Source organism: Manacus candei, unplaced genomic scaffold (genome assembly GCF_025592945.1).
Source record: "Manacus candei isolate 608988 ecotype Guabito, Panama unplaced genomic scaffold, ASM2559294v1 h1tg000067l, whole genome shotgun sequence".
Classification (NCBI taxonomy): domain Eukaryota; kingdom Metazoa; phylum Chordata; class Aves; order Passeriformes; family Pipridae; genus Manacus; species Manacus candei.
The window spans coordinates 14,377,590-14,393,457 of NW_026138115.1; the positions used below are offsets into that span (position 1 = coordinate 14,377,590).

A 15,868-nucleotide genomic window follows, 5' to 3' on the forward strand; every position below is an offset into this window, starting at 1 on the left:
GTGTTCTATAAAATACACTAAATTTATGCTACCACATATGAACTCTGGGGTTTTTTTCAGATTTCTTTGAAATGTTGGTGATAGCACTATTTATGAAACTATAAAAAAATTACATCATTGAATATATTGGCCTTATGTGCAATCACACAAATCTATTAATACTGTGTTCCTGAGTTAACTCTCATATCCATTTTCAAAGAATAAATCAGTCTGCTTTAGATCTCAGCATTCTTAATTTGCAAAGAAAGTATTTTTCAAACATTTTTTCACTAATATTTTTATTAGTTTACAAAGGATCTGTGCTTTAACAGTCAAAAATATTTTGTCTCTTTTTTTAATTTTATTTTTAAAAATTGCTTTAAAATCTAGTAGCAGAGAGAGGAACTGGAAACACGATATGCCATTTAATACACCAGTGATAACTTGGATAAATTTTTTAATTATTTGCCAGAGCTTCTCATCATACTTACCTGTAAGAAAGAGAAAGAAAACACAATAGAGAAAAGGGTACTTGCTGTATTTAATCATAAATTGTGTGCAACACTTTTTCTCTTTGAAATGTCTATGGAATAAATGGAAATAATACATGACCACTTGGAAAAAAAGAGCTTTTCCGTCTCTTGGAAATGAGTTAACTGGCAGACATGAAAGGAGACTTTGCAAGTGCACATTCATAGCTTCTGTTTTTTATAAGAATTATTTATATTTCTCCAAATGCTAGTGACCATGCTAATACTGGAGTAGCAGACACCACAAAATACTCAAAAGCTGTCAATCCTTAGGGAAGCAACTATTTCCTCTCTTTCCAAACTCCTGCAGTCAGGCTGATTGGCATAGCAGAAAATAATATTGCCAGAACTGTAATAAAATGAGGTACTTTTACTGTATTCATCATGGTTGAAAGAGGGATGTTGCTCAGATAGGCTCTTAACAGTCTTTCAGGTAGCATTGTACCTGACAGTGACAGAATGTTTTTGAGAATTCTCCATTCAAATAAAGAGCAAAAACCAGGAATTTTGCAACCTTCAGCATTTTGTCTAGTCCAATTTTCCTTGTACGGACATCTGAATATACTGTTTTGCACCAGCTGTTGAACAACTGGGCCAGCCAAGAAAAGTTAAAAGGGAGGAAGGATGCCTAGTTTATGTCTGTCCCCTTCTTAAATCTAGAGTTTTATGAAACCAAATCTAGAAGTCCTTTTTCCTTCATAAAACCATGTCTGAACAAGCACTGACAATATTTAATTTACTGTTTACTTAAAACAGGCTTGTACTGAATAGTTTGTAATCATGCACTTCACAGGAAATGCACTGTGTGTGTCTCACCCAGCAAAAGAGAAGCTAAAGGACCTGAGAGTAGGTTGTGTAATTTCATATAATTGAAGTCGAGTATAGATGCAGCTGGATTTGGCAGTGTCTCGAGATGATGTGGATGTGTTTGATAGGAAAATTGGAAAAGATGAGGTATTCTTTTTCATTAGGAAAAAAAAAGAGACTTGCTGCCCTAGAAAAGATTCATTTAACATAACACACCAGCTACTACAATACAGCTTGATTTTCAGGTGCACCTATTAACCAGCAATAATGTTAAACTGAAGAAGCAAAATATGATGAATAAAGATGGGGCCAAACTTTTGGGTTTTGACTAGCAATATTCTCCTTGTGCTAAATTCTTATTTTATGGATAAATTATGCGTGGCACAAATACCATGAACATACATGAAATTTAGCAGAAATAAGCTTTTGTCAGCAGAGGCATCATGTCATGGTTTAACCCCAGCTACCAACTAAGCACCATGCAGCCTCTTGCTTAGTCCTACCTCAGTGGAACGGAGGAGAGAATCAGAAAGGTAAAAGCTAGAAAATGTGTGGGTTGATATAAAGACAGTAGGGAAAGCAAAAGCCACATGCACAAGCAAAGCAGAATGAGGAATTCATTCACCACTTCCCATGAGCAGGCAGGTGTTCAGCCATCGCCTGAAAAGTAGGGCTTCATTACACATAACAGTTACTTTGGAAGACAAATGCTGTAACTCTAAGAATCCCTCATCTTATTCCTTCTTCCCCCAACTTTCTGTACTGAGCATGATGTCATTTGGTATGGAATATCCCTTTGGGCGGCTGGGGTCAGCTTTCCTAGCTATGTCCCTTTCCAGCTTCTTGTCCACCCCCAGCCTACTTGCTGGTGGGGTGGTACGAAGAGCAGAAAAAACCTTGATGTTGTGTAAGCACTGCTCAGCAGTAACTAAAACATCCCTGTGTTATCAACACTGTTTTCAGCACAAATCCAAAACATAGCCCCATAGTAGCTACTATGAAGAAAACTAACTCTCTCCCAGCCAAAACCAGCACACATCAAAAGGAGAGAATCATTCATATAAGTATAAATACAAACAGAAGCAAACGAAACTGTCAGTTGATGTAGTGAAGTATGAGTTTTGAATTTAGAATTATATATGTGGTAATTTCCTAAGAAAAATTAATAACTGGACAAGGAACACTGGAAGGAATAATCCTCAACCAATGTTCAAGGTTTCTCATGCCTAAAGGGCTGAAAATGTGACACATGAAAAAGACGAGAGTTGAAGATGTAACAAGTATAACATGTCTATACAATGGAGATATGCAAATTTACACAGCTAAGGGTAATATCAGACCAAATATTTGGAATTGAGGAAGACCTTCAAACACAGAGGTCCTCTCCCATCCTGGATATTTCCCTACTGTTTACTTATGGCATTTGGAAAATTGTAACTCTAACAGCGTGTGACCCAGGTACTCTGCTCCCCTCCTTCTCTGATCTTCCCTGATAATGAATGAAGCCTTTGTGTGTGAAGAGAGGAAAGGAGAAGAGGAGGGAAGTCAATTAATCAAAGCCTTTTTTCCAGACACATTTGCAGCTATAGAGAAGTCTAAATATCACACATGAGCACGTATACATTATAGAAAATGCATGTGCATTGGCCTGACAGCAGCTTTTTAAACAACACATTAATGTCATCCCTCACACTACAGTGTATTTAATGTAGTTTACAAGCTGCAACAAGCAAAATTTCCTTACGCAAGTTCTCTGCACTTTTCCCAATTACCATGTACCTATATATAACTATCAATTGTTCTTATTTAGCAAGAAAGGAAAAGTGAGGCAGGAATTATGCAGTTTTAAAAAAGCTTGCAGAACTGTAAACAGGAATAAAGACTCCAAGGGTGTAAATGTAAAGCCCCAAGAGTGCTATCTTCTGTTGACAGCATGGTAGCAAGGAGCCCAGCCTTCACAAAATGAAGCTGTCCTCTGACCTTCAGGAAACTTATGGACCTACCAGACAACAATAGTACAGAACCGCCACGAGGAAAATAAAGCATCCCCTCCTTATCTGTGCTGGACTCTGAATACACTAAAAATATGAGAGTGCTTTCCTAGAATATAATAAACTCTCCTTCTCACCTTACTTGTCTTTACAACTGGAGATTAGAAAAAATTGTTGGAAAAAAAAATTTATTTGATGTTCCTCAAAGGATTTATTTTATGGTTGTAGTTACTTATATGTAGGAAACTTCTATTGAGTAGGCATCCTGCACTACGTACATGTTGAGATATCCAATCTTTTGCTATTTATTATATATTTGCTATTATATATAACCCTCTGTTCTTAAAAAAACCTTTGCAATTTGGTAATACACAACCTGGGTCTTGACACAGACAATTAGCAAATTTTTTTTGTTTCCAGAGGCACAGAGGCTTTGTAAAAGCATGATTCACTTTTTTTTTAAGTCATAAGGTATCCAACTAATTGTTTCCAGTGTACTGCCTCTGAAACAGAAATCAGGAACTAGATATCATGTGAACCTACAATGTATACATAAATATAGTTTGGATGACACAGCAGTTTACACCTATCGCCAGATTAAGAAGTGTATTAAAAGAAATATTTTTTTTTCTCCGTCGAGCATGTTATTAGCATGTGTGGCATACTGGGATATACCTGAAAGGCAGTTCTCTTGAGGTTCATTTTTGATGTTTTTAAATACCTTTGAGAAAAATATTACTGTTTCTAGGGTGTTTATTTTTTTAGAGCAATGCTACAGACAATTAAAAATTATCTGATTACCCTAGATTCTATAAATTTAGAATTTGAAAAAGAAAGCTTAATATAAATTTCCTAATAATATTTTGCATTTTTTGAGAAATCTACAATATTACTGAAATACGGACTTCTATATTTAGCTACAGTTGAATGTATGTTTTGGCTAAGAATGTAGCACTTTTAATTATAACACTCACTGTGACAGATATAATTTAGAGTGAAAATTAGAGTGATGGGAACAGTTTCTGGCAGAAAAGTTATGGGAATCTTTTGACTGAGACAATCACAGAAGGATAACCAATCTCCCACAAATATTATCAGAAATGTTATGTTTTGAGAGGGAGGCAGTTTAAACATGCAGTAAAGCTCTAAGAAAATGAAACAAGTGTTTTACTTATTTGTTAGATATATTCTATATACCAATAACTGCCAAGAAAAATATTATTATGAAAATTCAATTTTAATTTTTTAAATTAACACATTTCATTTGTCTCAAAAGAAATATGACAAAACAAATATTGAAAATTTATTCTTACATGCTTAATACTCAGCTACTTTTGCAAGTCCATTGGTCCTGGCACAGTTACCTTCCAATAACTTGCTATGACAAAATACCAAGATATCAAGTACTGAACTTTTGGTTATGGTCTATTTTCTTCTTTCTCCCTTTTTTTTTTTTTTTTTGAGGAGTTCTGACAACACAAAAAGCCTCTATTTGGTCAGTGCCTAGTATTTAAGTTAAGAATTTGAGGTAATAATTTAAGAATTTGAATTAATAACCTAATAAGCCATGTAATAACCTGGTGGCATTTTCAGAGTCCTGAACACTATCTACTGATGATATTCAGTAAATCAATAAAATAACTAGTATGTAAGTTGTCCTTATATTAACATGGAACTGGTCATACGTTTAGCATTTAGGAAAGCCTCACATTTTTTTAATCAGGACTATAAAGTTTACTTATTAAATAAGTATTACTAGGATATGTAAAGGATATGTTTTCCTGGGAACAAAATATTACATGTGAAATGGTTCCAGTCAATGTCTCTTTTGTTCACATTTTCCATAAAATCTAGGTGACTACAAAGAATTTTGTATTTTCTTCTTTTCTTTTAATTTGTATTTCTATCTGAGTGACACACCATCGGTTAAACAGAACACAAGCACTGTGGAAATGCTCTATGTGGCTCCATAGTCAAGGCTGAGCTTTTCCTCAATAGCAGGGATTTTACCTTTGCTTTTTAAGGAGAACATGATGAATCCTCCTCTGAAGGAGCAGCATCAACTATGAGTCTTTTTCTTCTCTGCCCAAAACTGAAAACATACCCTCCCTACAGCAGTGACGGTCAATGGGCCAGTTATCACCAAATGCTAAACAAATCTCTAATGCCTAACACAATATGACCACCATTTTCCTCAGATGAACCACACATTTCCTTCTGTAACCAATGGAAGCTAGTAGATATTTTCTAAGAGTGAATAGTGGAAAGAAGATTTGGTCTTCTACCCCCTGCAACAATGAGAAAACTTAAAAGACAATAACTTCTTGACTTTCTCTGGGGATAATTCATTCCATTGGCATCTGTAGGCAGATAAAAATGGGCAAAATAACAATATCACTGTCTATGTTGATTCACAATATCAGATGATAATCTAAAATGCCTTTAAAATTGAAATGAAACTGATCTGGGAACCTAACTACTGGTTCCCAGAAATCTCATAATCATCATCTCATGCCACTGTAGATGTAGATCAGAGGTAAGATGGTTTAACTGCTCAGCTAATTTTTTCTGTGTAAGTCCATCATTCATTTAAACATAATATTAACTGAACATCCAGAGATCAAAATGCTTAGTAATGAGCTAACTATAGCAATCCTGGGAATGATTTTACCTTCTGATCACTCACACACATTCTTCACCTTTCCCTTGATCTGAATGTACTTTTTTGTCTGGGAGGAATCAACCACATTTACGAGGAGACAAAGTATTGGGAGTTTAGTGAAGAGCAAGTAAAATATGTTTAAAGGTGGAAATGGTGGAACCAATAAGAAATAAGCAAGACTGACTAAGTATTGATTAAGAGAAAGAGCCCCTATTATCTACTTATATTCTATGAATCTGAACACCATGCAGAAAGAAGACTTAGTACATTATCAGAGGTTATAGTAGACTAAACTAATGGAATTAAATTAAGAGAAAATTTAAGATAAATACCAGTGAAATTTCCACAGAAAGTCAGATCTATTAGATTGTATAATAACCTCCTAAGGGAAACAGTGAAAGGCCTGATCCCTTGAGACCATTAAATCTAGACTGGATAAAAATGTGAGAGTGAGGACTGCAACGCACTGACACAGTAGTAACTTAGGTCTTTCGCACGCCACAAAACTAAATACGAGGGGGCAGGCTCCACTTCAGCAGTCCTATAGTAATTGATACTTTTGTAAAATTACCTCACCCCTTTCTTCTCTGTCAAAGCTTCTGCCATTCCAGTATTAGACAATCAATGTTTTTTCCCTTTGTTACCTCTTAAACATGAATAGCACTATTTTCCTCATACGAAATATTTTACATCCCTCAGTTTCTGTTTCTCATTCCTCATTGTGTTTGTCATGTCTTAGGTAATTTAGCCAAGTTTTGAATGCATAAATTTAGATATAGAGAAAAAGGATAGTTAGCCCCACTACACAGAAAGCCTATTTTGCAGATTTAGAAGACATAGAGGGTATTTTTGCAGATATTTTTATTTCAAACTCATGTAAATTCTTCTGCTACCAACTCTATTTTCTGTGTTTCACTATGTAAATTTCTCTTTGATTTTGTCTGTCTGAACATTTTACTTTGTCAAAAAAACTTCATATGAGGCTTCCTAAATTGAATCTGTTTGTTTACTATCAAGAGGGATAGAACACATACAGGAAATGACACAGGCCAAATGGCTGTACAATTGCTAAGTTGCCATAATCATGGCGAATTGCACCTGCAGTCTACTGTATACAACCACCCTTAATCATTTCTTGCCTTCTTGAGCTTCTTCGGAAAGAATCTGCAAAAAACACACTCTTCTGAGTCCTTGGTCTGTCTGATCTTACACATTACTAGGTACACTTCTTCTACGTGGAGACACACAATTCCCGAAAACTATCTAAACAAAATATGTCCACATTGTATTGTCCTATCATATGCAGAAAAAAGATATATTAGAGATATACCAAGACATAACAGTTTTCCAAAACAAAGATAAATTCATGGGGCATAGCAGCCTTGGCAAATATGAAGTTACCAAGTGAAACATAATACATACATAAATAGTATTTAAATATAAATTTACTAACTAACAGACCAAAAAGCACTCTCTGGCAATAAATAACACTATGTAGTTTTAAAACAATCCTTGAAGGATTTTAGTTCTATTCAAATTCCAGGGGAATATGAAGGAGATGTAACTTGTTTTATGTATGTACAGATATAAGGTTTTATGCTATTTAAAGGTGAACTAAAAAGCCTTCTTAGTAAAATTTAGCTAATAAATTAAGATTCTAAATTATTTACCCAATTCACCTTACAGAATTAAGAAATGGAAGAAAAAATAAATATCATAGAAGATGCAAAGAAAAACATTTACCAATCAAAACCTCCATTCATTCCTGGATTTTCTATATTTCTGCTGAATGCTTTGGTATTGCAAACACCAAAACACAGAGAGGAATTGTATTACTTCTAGTACTTAAAATGTGAATCATATTATGCATCTGAGACACATAGCAGAGAACCCATGGGAGTGTACCATAGCTCTTGGCAGGTAAGTAAAAGCAAATATAGTTTAAATGTTACTGAAAGTGTGATTGTATTTCCTTTGAGATCCTGGCATTATAATCTTTCAATGATTTCCAATCTCAAAATTTTATAAAAATAAATTTCATTTCACTTTCAAAACCAAATTACTGACTACATCTTTATTGATAATACTGGCATACTAAAATTTCAGGCAAAAGCATGCATTTGAATAGACATAAAAATTGCAGTTAACAGAGTTCCTAGATAAGCTTTATGCAGTTTATTAATAAAATAAACATTACTTTCAAACAATTTTTAAAGGTGTTTCAAAAGTTGTTACAATTTTGGGTAGTGAGGCTTGAGAGGAGGCGAACATTTGTAACGCTGCCAATCAAGTTACCCGGCCTTGTTCAGTTTCACCAATAAGTGCAAATGAATTTAAACATTTTTCAAAGTCTGAATGATCTGCGTTTTATTGTTCTCTGACAGTGTTTGGCCTCGTTTCCTAAGAAAATTATAATGGGTATTTAATACATACTCAGAGGAACATACCACCTGCTATATTCTTGCACGTAAAAGAACACCATGTTTTAAGGATCTCATTGCTTCCTCTTCCAAAGAAATAAACATTAGCTTAAAAGCATCCTGGATATTGGTGAAAATTTTAAATTTTTAAACCTCAAGCATAATAAATAAAAAGAAAAAAAACAACAGAGCAATATAGTTGTTCTTGAAACATAGACCACACTCTATATTTTCATATACTTAAAATACAAGACATCAAAATCCTCACAAGTGATACAGTTCAGATTTTGGACATTACAATTTTCCCTTTTTCTTCAGTAGAAGAAGCAAAACTACTTTAGGATGACACCCTAATATGCTCTGCCTCTGTCCAGAGACAACTGTGGTTCTCAGAACTAGAAAAGTTGGGACAACTTCCCATGGAGTGAGTTAACAACTAATATATTACAGACAGGCTCAGTAGAGCTACCTTTTATTATGGGGTCCTATCCCCTTCCTATGCACAACAATGTAAATCTAGGGCAGTAGCAAAAAATGTCCTGAGAAGGTTTGAACCAATCAAAAACCAAAATAAATACAATCAAGGTTAGGTATCCATAAACTTGAAAGACAGGTTTAGAAAAAAGTAGTACCCTTAACATTATTCAGTCTCCAGGAAACTATTTCTTATGCTACAGGCTTGCACAAAATAAACCTCTGGAGTGAGACTGTGTGGTAATACCTGGTAGCAACAGTACAGGAGGATAGTAAATGAACAGTTCTTTTCTTCATTAAAAGCACATATAGTAACAACAGATGTCTATCACAATAGATCTCCTACTTCTTGCTGCCAGGACCATGAACATGGCCCACTCTTTCTCCTTACAAAGGTTTGTGTCAGTTCTTCTTTACTGCATGAACTTAATGGAAACATCTTTAGATCAAGTGCAGTATTTTTGTATTGGTCAGGACAGCAGTGCTGTTATTAGCAGGATATATACCCATTCTCTCTTATATACCTGATTTTTCTCTTCCTTACTCACAAAAAAAATTGCTGAAATTCAAAGAACAGTCCAAAGTGTTTAGAAACCTCTATTTTTCCCACTGCCAGCAACTGTATGCTCTCTGGCTTCAGACTATAACACAGGTAGAGCCAAATTATAATGACATCAACATTTCCTTTTCATGTTCTCAGGCCCTTTAACTCAAGAAAAGAAAAACTTACTTAGAGGTTACTGGTTTTATGGATTTTAAAAGCTGAATAATATTCACAACTGACAATATACACGTATTCCCTTTGTTTAAGTTTGCTATCAAGTAATTTTATTTGCCTGTGAAATCTGCTGAGTTTAGTCTGTATCTCTGGTTAGTATGTTCTGCAGACTGCTTCCTATATGAAAGGATATACATTCAGGAATCCATGTATACCCAAAACACCTTTTAAGATAAAAAAACCGTAAAATTCAAAAATTTAAACTGAAGTCCTTAGACAAACAAAAGATCAGTCCACTCGTGGTGCTCAGACTTTTAAGCACCATCATCCAGCAGACAGTATACTGCATTTTGAGAAAAATATCTAAACTTGCTGCCATGGACATTGGAAATTCCCATATAACAAAAGCACTATACATAACTAAGCCATTTCAGAGGCTTTAATACCTTTAATAAAATTACCACTACTATTGCTACATTAACCAAAGGCATGTATATTTAACCTTATTTTTTCAATGAGAACAGATATTTAATACTTCTCTAAACTTCTCATTTTTTGGAAAATGAGTTTTTCCAGGGAGATGAGAATGATTTTTTTTCCAGACATAGCAAACTTGTTACAAACAATCAGTTATCATAAAATATCGCAGAAGCATCATTACTTCACCAACACAATTTCTTAAATGTGAAAATACAATCTATTTTCTGTATGAAAGCATTTGCTGTTTACAGTTAAGAAGGTGCTGAGCCATGATGTGGCGAGAAACATTTACAATGGACACAGAAAAATTCTTATTTCATTTCTCTTAAGATAATAAGATTCAAATCCCCCCGTATCTTAAGAAGAATTTGGTTCTAGAATGGAAATGACATCTAAACTTTATATACAGAAGGGAAGTAAATGCTAGTGTGAATCTACTTGTCTAATTTGCTTTGAAATACTAGTGATGCTTGGTCAACGATATTTTAAGACTGCAACAAGTAAAGTAAATATGGTGACTGAGAACATTAATATAATGAAACAATTCTAGGCTAAAAAGAACTTGTATGTGGCACAAAGTCTGTGACTAAACTGGAGTAAAAATCACTGACAGGGATCTAAAAAGAAAACCGAGAAAACGTGATTCATGGAAATTATCAGTTAGCATATCCAAACCACACTTTGCACTGTAATAACTACATGCCATCCTTGTACTTTATACAGAACAACATTTGCTATTCTAGTTTCAATAAAACATAACATATATTTTTGTCTAAAAAAAACCCCCGAGAAGCAAATAACCATTGTATGAACAATTAATTTTTTTTCAAGGAGGCCATCCTCTTCCATTCTTTCCATGAGTGACAAGCAATTCCTGTTTGTGCTATCTGGAGAAATAGGAAACTGCCAGCTGCCATCTTTTCTTATACCAACAGTTACAATGAGAGTAAAGTGAAACACCGAGAAAAGCCCTGTGGAAGACTTGGGGGTGTTGGTGGATAAGAAGGTGGACATGAGCTGGCAATGAGTGCTCACAGCCCCGAAAGCCAACAGCATCCTGAGGCTTCACTGAAAGCAGTGCGGCCAGCAGGTCCAGGGAGGTGATTCTGCCCCTCTGCTCTGCTCTGAGACCCCATCTGGAGTACTGCATCCAGCTCTGAGGTCCCCAGTACAAGAAAGACATGAACCTTTTGAAGCGGGTGCAGAGAAGGGCCATGAAAACGATCAGAGGGATGGGAGCACCACTCTAGGAGTAAAGGCTTGACAGAGTTGGAGTTGTTCAGCCTTTCAGTACCTGAAGGGGGCTTATAAGGAACATCACAGAATCCCAGAATAGTTAGGATTGGAAGGGACCTTTGGAGATCATTTAGTCGAACTCCCAAGATGAGAACATATTTTTAGCAGGGCCTCTTGTGATAGGACTAGGGGTAATGGTTTTAAACTAAGAGGGTGGATTTATAGTACATATAAGGAAGAAATTTTTCACAATGAGGGTGATAAAACACTGGCACAGGGTTGTCCAGAGAAGTGGTGGATGCCCCTCCCCGGAAATATTAAAGGTCAGATTGGAAGGGACTCTGAGCAATCTAATGCAGTTGAAGATGTCCCTACTCATTGCAAGGGGGATAGACTAGATGAGCTTTAAAGGTCCCTTCCAACACAAACTATTATATGATTCTATGATTTGCTCTTCTCTCTGTTACAAACTTAAATGTAGGCAGGTTACAGCAACGGTATTACTCAAAAGGAGAAAAGTGAACAGCCACTTTGAAAGAAACTACTATATCACATGGAAACTGACCATTCTTTATCTGGTTTTGAAGAAAAAATGCAAAATCTGTCATTACTCTCTCTCTTCTTTGTTCTTTGTACTCAGGATTTCAGAATTTTACACAAATTCTTAAGAGTAAGACTGTTAGAACAAAAGTGCCTGACTACTAATTCCAAATTTCTAAGAAGATTTCTCCCTAATTAATTTTTTCTCTACTGAAAATTATTGTTTGCCAACATCTACTAATAGTGCAAGAAGGATTTAAGAATTTCCAACAAATTATCTTTTTCACTTGCAGGTTCCCTTTTAAAAGTCTTGTATTACACAGCTCTAAATATGATACTAGACACAGAAATGGTTTAGGACAAAAAACCTAAGAGTTCACCACAGTATGGTGTAAACTAGAAGTTATGTAGCAACAAGAAAATGAAGTACTGTGTTAACAACAAAGGAAAAAGTTGAGACTACAGAATTAAAAGTTTCAGTCCTCAGCAAATATATATAGTGTCTCTTGTCTAAACCTTTCCCTCAGCAGTTCTTCACATCTCCTCATTTGCTAGCTTACTTCTTTTACTGTGCTAAAACAACGCATCTTGTACGACCAGGGATAAAGTTAAACGTCTGTTTTAGCAAACTAAAATGGTCAAGAGCAATATGGTGAATTCTTATCTGTCGAGCCGGTAAGAAAGTGTGCTTGGTTTCACAAGCACAGCAGTACCACCTAGATAGATGTTTTTAGCTCATAAGCTGCCTTCAGGATACTGTTTTTGATGAAAATTGATTTGCATACCACCAGTCTGTTAGTAGCTGATTTTGATCAGATTGCCAATGGGAAAGAATCAGCATAACAGAAAAGGATACAAAAGATAAAATGAATCAGAAACCATTTTCAGAAGTTCCTTTTTTGGTAAGGTAAATGAGGTTATCTTTTCATTGGGAATGGATTGGAGCCTAAATGTTCACAAAACTCAAAACCTGCCTCACTTTTTTCTCTAGCAGGACTGACTGAGGCCTTTGTGAGAAAGTAGATTTCTCCTGAAAAACACCCCTGTTTTATGAAAACGTATTAGTGTTTTCGACATCTGCTGGCTTGGGTGGCTGCCTGCAGAGTGCCAGATGTTCAAGTGGTGGCTGCTCCATGTCAGCCCTTCCATATGAATGGGAAGCACGCAGCTCCCAAATCAGTTTAACTGATGTTACTCAGTTGTGAAGACCTGTAAAATTGAAAGAATAATTTCAATCACTATTCCATGGATCTCTGATAGCATTTTCATTTATAGCTTTGTGCTTTGGTGTTATCTAAAATGAAGCATATAGCAACTTCTGTTCTGCAGAACATCAGGGAACTTGGTGTTAAAATTTGCAAGAAAAAGTTCTCCACGCTGAAGATTGCCTATTGTGGCACACATTCAATATGTAGACTACCTTTCAATTTATAGGAAAAGATCACGCTATTTAGCAAACTGTATGGTTACTCATCACGGAAAAATCTATGGAGTTTAAGTTGTAACTGTGATTTAAGAATGAAATTCCAATTTATCCTACAGTCAATAATTATAATTGTAGCATATTTGGGTATCAGGCCTGTGCCTTTGTGCACACAGTGCATTTAGTCATGTATTCCCTGGGTGACCCAGGAACTCTCCAGCTAGTCTCTGCACAGATGATATAATTGGGAAAAACGGATCAACTTGAGGAGAGGCTGCCTTCCACCTTCACAACAAAGTGCTTCACTATTTCAGGAGCTTCAGACAGTTACAGAAATGCCTGCAGGCAGCTCTTGCTGAGCCAAGAGCAATAGACAAACACTATTCGTCTGCTTCAAAGTGTTGATTAACATCCTAGGTGGACAATATTGCCAGATCATATAAAAGAATTAAGCAACGTTGTTTGGGGAATGCTACCAATTTAAGCTGAAGGATGTCATGCCATGATGCTTGTTAACAGAGACTTACATTGCCATCCTGTTCAAGAGATTTGACTCCTCATGTGAGCAAAGATTCAAATAAGTTTTGTTGTAGGTTTCTTGTGATGCCTTTTTTTTTAAACACAATCTCTTTAAGTGTCTGTGCCACGCTATTTCTCAAAATGCCAAAGATAGTGAAAAGCAAGGCTGAGTGAAGAGAGACTTTAAAATTCAATCATTTATCAACAGTTTACATTGGAATCCTAAAATGACAGTCTAGAATTTTACAAAGTGAAAAATTTGGAGGATGCTCAGAACCCTGTCCTTGCTGCCTTAGCAGGACTTTCCCCAGCCAATAATGAGAAAGGGAACAAGTACATTTTTTCTGTTCTCCTCTTCTTAGATTTTGACAGAAGAGATTTCACTCATGAATGTAAAATATTCTCTCTTTATGGGACTAATTTTGTTATCGCAACAAACATATTTCCAAAAAAACAATTACCACAGGTAGTGAAATTGATAACTTGTGCCAAAGGCTAAGGCCATGTCTCTACTAATAAAAATACTTATCTACACCAATTTTTCACTTATTCTATGATGAGAAAATCTACATTAGTGAGGAATCATAGTTATGAGATTTGCTAGTGTAGATGCAGTACATAGAGAAGAACTAAGACATTTTCTTTGTTTTCCAAGTTAGTTTGTTATCAGTGTCTGTACTATAAACTCATAAGTCTGGAACCTAATCTTGTAAAGTTCTAAGTTCCAAGTCCTTTACTTCAACAGATCTTAGATGAGTCCGACAACATGTATAACCTGACTGGCAAAAGAAGAAAATGTGAAGTATAAGTCCCTCACAAAGACCTTGATCACCAGTCTTACAATGCTCAGCTAAGGGAAATTTCAACATTGAGCTTAATGTGAATTGAAGTTCATATACTTCTGTTTAAACACAGATTAGGATGTCTGACAGATAAATGCCACTGAAAAGTTGACAATCTAATTAATAAAAATAACTATCTTCCCTGCTATAAAAATGCTCTCTTTTTTCTGCTGTGTATAAACTGGTATGATAGTATATCTTTTCTGAAATCCAAAAAAAGAAAACTCAGTTATGTTTTTTCAGGTTATACAGTGGGTTTTCACTGGCTATAGATGCCATAAAAATAATTATAATATTTTTAAATTGAAATTGAACTGCTCTTTAGACATTTTATTTCTTCAGAGAAGTAAAGGAAAAACCCAACTTGTTTCATAACATAGTCATCCTGAAGCATATAACGATTTTCTTACCCCAAAGATACGCAAATATAGAGAGTGCAGCTGGGAACCCGGGTGCTGGCAAGGGAAAGTGAGGTTGTATAGGTGCCCACACACTCATTTATTCAGACTACCTCTAGCAGTGAAGCAACTGCCTCTAAGCTACTGTTCCACATTCCAGTCTGATGTAGATGGGTTTGGCCTCACCTCTCAGAGAACCACATGGCAAAGTTGGAAGTCGTTTGCCTACAAATGAGCTATTGTGCTCCTCGCCATGGAAGAAAGGGAAAAAGAAATTAACTGTGAGAATTACTCAGCCTGGTGACTGTCCTGTTCCTGTAAAATGTTTCTTTTTATCCAGTCAAGAGTGAAAATTGCAATTCTACTCATAAAAACTTATCTTGACAAAAGTTTCATGTTGCAGAGTACAAGGAAAACAGTGCCTTTTCTGAGGTCTGATTTTACAACATGCTCTGTATCTTCAGAGCACCTGCAAACACAGTGGGAATCATGGGACCAAGTGTGTGCAGCACAGGTTAAAAAAACAACTCCACCCCAAACCCCAAAATCCACAAAGTAAGGCAAAAATGCAGTGTCTTCATACTGCATTTGACAGACTACCACTACAACAGAAATTAAGAAGAAAAGGCACAAGAGCTTGCTTTATAGTTGAAATTCTGAAGACAGTTTTCAATTTGGTTCTAATTGTATATGTGGTTAATGTATACTTAATTAATTTAATAATGGTCACTCCAGTATTACAGTAGAGATTAGGATGACATTTTTTCCTGCAATGCATCACATGACTTCCTGGGACTGTCAAATACTTTTCTACCATAAGATTATCAGAGACTGGAAATGAGACTGAGC

General features: G+C 35.6%; 1 protein-coding gene across 9 annotated transcripts in view; it reads right to left on the reverse strand.

Moving 5' to 3' along the window:
* AKAP6 (A-kinase anchoring protein 6) overlaps positions 1 to 15,868 on the reverse strand; it is a 275,069-nt gene that overhangs the window by 141,962 nt on the left and 117,239 nt on the right. The window lies entirely within an intron of this gene.